This window comes from Opisthorchis viverrini (assembly GCF_000715545.1).
Source record: "Opisthorchis viverrini unplaced genomic scaffold opera_v5_235, whole genome shotgun sequence".
Classification (NCBI taxonomy): domain Eukaryota; kingdom Metazoa; phylum Platyhelminthes; class Trematoda; order Opisthorchiida; family Opisthorchiidae; genus Opisthorchis; species Opisthorchis viverrini.
Genome location: NW_008751887.1, coordinates 665,719 through 669,246, shown reverse-complemented (window position 1 = coordinate 669,246; position 3,528 = coordinate 665,719). Strand labels below are relative to the sequence as shown.

Genomic DNA, 3,528 nt, shown 5'->3' with positions numbered 1-3,528 from the left:
CAGGTTGAATCTAGGTCTTCTGTATAGACTAATCTACCGGGGAGCTTACATAGCTGACTGATGCCCTAAATTTTCTTCCTGTACTCCCTATAATATCCGCAACTCCGGATGATTACTCCTATTGTCGACACGTCGAACTGTCTTTAGGCAAAACTATTTCCTTTGCCTGTATTCCAGACTATGGAACGAGCTCCCCTCCCACATCCGTACTATCTCATCTCACGTAGGCTTTCGAAAGGCCATCGATTCTTACCTTTCTATTGAGGGAGCTGAGCGCCTTTTCGCGCCTCAGCTCACACTGGACACTTTCCGAAACAGGGCCCTAAGACTTCTATTCTGCGCGCTCACCCTGACTGTCCTTTTACTAGGTCTTAGCATTTGCACTCACCAGTCAGAAACCCTTAGCATTAATCCACAAGTGCGACAACCATCCTCCCAAGTGTTCGTCTCTATAACATACGACTTTATCTATCTCTTATGCTGCGCTTCCTGAGACTACACCTTCCACTCTCTGAAGCGTAGTTGTGTTGCAGAGAACGTCTAGCGCCTGCCACCGTAATTGTCGTCAGGCCCGTCTTTGTTGACCTGGTTGTATTTCCTTCCTCCGGCCTTAAGCCTTTTTACCCAGCCAAATTATTCCGGGTTCCTCAAGCCTGGTCCCATTCCTGAGTAACTCTGTTAGCTCTGTTTAATGTCTGGTGCTTTGCTTGACCGGATTTAACTGCTTGGATGGTCTTCCACTTTGCAATCGCGTAGCATGCACGAGGGATGGAAATCTCTTGTGGTGGACGGGTACGCCCTGCATGGCGGGTCTCCCTGCACCATGGTGCTTTCGTACATCCGCCGCCCCTCCAGTAGCACGAGTGTATCGTTCATCGCCGGTGGCTCTGAGCCTGGCCTTTAATTCAGGGAAACCAAAAAAGAGCATCGTTGCTGCTTGTCTGTAGCTGGGTTGGCCTTGTTCCGGTTGTCACTTGTCTAACAACACAAAGAAATACAAGCGAATGACAGCCGTCCTTCCGTTTGTTCTAAAAAAAATAAAAAAAACGTTTATGCATGGGGTATCCTGAGGGGACTGTGTGAGGATCACGGATAATGTCGACGTGCAAGGAGTTGCCACTTTCATCTCAGTTAGGTCGCACCACCCCAAGTTCACTTCATCATCCAAACATAGCACACACGTTCTTCCCACTTGTCATCTAGAGCGATCATACGCACAAAATGCTAATAGCTTATCATTTTCTGATTAAAGCAGTCACATCTAGCACTCCTGGCTGTTATTTGCTATGCACCATTCGTTTTCTGGAGTTGACAGCAGTGACTCGAACGTATTCACCGTTCCCGGGTCCATCTAGCTTACTGTCATCCCCATTCAGATTTTTCTCTATTGACGCCGTTGTATCCTATGCCTCCTGACCCTCGGCACACGCTACTGCTTTCATTCTATTTCTTTCTCATCGCCCCTCTTCCCAAGCTTCAAACATCTACTGCAATTGCCCAAACGCCCCGTAGAACTGTTAATCGTTCAAACCGGCTGGTGTCCGGTCTACACTCACACAGTCCTCTAACAAAAGAGAAATTATCCGTGAGCCTACGTCTGCATGACTCTGTGTCAATCTCAGTCTCACCAAAAACCAGCTGTCACGGAACTGCGTATCCCTCCTCCAATCGCGGCACCTTGAAGACCGTTACGGGGCTGTCCATCAACCGAAACATGCACTGTCATACCCAGTGAGATGGCATTCTCGCAACTATTTCTCCAGAATCTCGGCCGCCACCCATCGCCCGCTCAAGGCTGTAGTCACAACTACGAACAAATTTTTCACCCGGCCCCGTCTCTGGGATGAGCTCTTCCTTATCCAATGAATTTTCGCCCAGATATTGCTAGCCTGGTTTTTCTGCTGTAAATTCGACTTGCCTCCTGCGCAAGTTCAAAGCCGTATACGGTGTTCGGGTCGCCATATGTATTAGCACCTTGCCCCCATTCAACCTACCCCCTGCACCTGACTTCCGTGCAACAGTGCAACCAGTGAGCCTGCTTAGTTTCAGGTTAAATCACATTTTTGAGACAAAACTCGCCATATGCTCCTAATTTGAATCACCCCATCACCATCGCCACTTTTGCTCGTCGTGACTCCGGCCAATAACCTAATTACTCACGGCCAGCAATGGTTTTCAGCTTTAGTTCAAGCCAGCTGGCTATGTGGTTGAACTAGTCGGACTTCATGCCCGTTGTTCCAAACAAGTTGGGAAAGAAAACTTTCATTACAATTTCATCGGATATTTCCCATTCTTTTTGACATTATCCTCTTTTGTGCAGTCCGCACCCCCACAAATCCCTCAGTCAGTATGAAACCGGACAAGCAACGGCTTCCCAGATAAGTGATAAACATCGTAGCTTAACTGAGGTCTACTACGTCAACCTAACAGAAAAGTAAGATTAAGGATCACCAGTCGCCGAGTCATTGCTGTCAAATCCAGAAAAAGAATGGGGAGCCACCGAACCGGTTTTTCTTTGGATGACGTAAAGTATGTCTATGTGTTGTTCGGATGAGATTCAGCAAACGCATTTTTCGTATACAGCGAGTATTGGCCAAAAGGCACTATAAAACTAGATACCAAAATTGAGTTATATATCTGAATCTCTCTAAGCGCACTCTTATCACTCCGTCGCAAAAATCGGCTGAAGAAACATCTGTCGTCCTCTGAATAACCATGCGCACATAAGCTCTCATCACTCGCATCGGTCTTCAGACACCACATGGGTCCAAATCGGGTTGACTTGTGAACACATCAGTCAAGTTGTCTACACTTGGTGCAGGAGCGTTTTCGGTTGGTTTTATCCGCCCAAAATCCTTGAACCACGAAAAGCGTCCGAAAATTCTTGAACTGTTCTCCGCAGCGCGTCGTAGCCCGCGACGTTTGCGTAGACCTTGCTTGAACAAAGTGTGGTTGGCAAGTTTATGTAATCGACGCCTTTAATACACGATGGGGACATGCTGAGAATATTGAAAATATTCGGGTAGCAACAACGGTCTCTTGTTTTGGGTGGCTTGTGCATGAAAGAACACCCCCTAAAAAGCCGTTCATACGACGTATCCATCTATCCTCCAGTTCTTGCATGAATCCTCGCGCTGCCAAGCATACTGCCCGGCGCTGAGAACTTAGAGAGCATTGTCACACCCCTTTTGCTTGCGCAACCAGAAGGGACTCAGTGACAGGAACGAACCTGCCATGTGACACTGTAGTGGTTTACCAGGAGTGTGTGACAAAGAAATCATTGTCACATTTTGCTTGCGCAACAAGAAGGGACTCAGTGACAGGAACGAACCTGCCATGTGACACTGTAGTGGTTTACCAGGAGTGTGTGTGTAAGAAATAAAAATAATTACGCTTGGTTGGGTACACAAAAATAAAGAAGTCAGATGGAACAGACTCACTAACAATTGCTCTCCTTAAAGTCGTTCGTCGTTAGCCCAGGTCAGCGAATAAACAATAATCCAATTATGTTGGTCCAGAGGCCTTCTT

At 47.2% G+C, this 3,528-nt stretch overlaps 1 protein-coding gene across 1 annotated transcript in view; it reads right to left on the bottom strand.

Moving 5' to 3' along the window:
- The window catches only part of T265_08678 (hypothetical protein), a gene marked incomplete at both ends in the record, with an annotated part of 28,491 nt that overhangs the window by 8,298 nt on the left and 16,665 nt on the right, over positions 1-3,528 (bottom strand). The window lies entirely within an intron of this gene.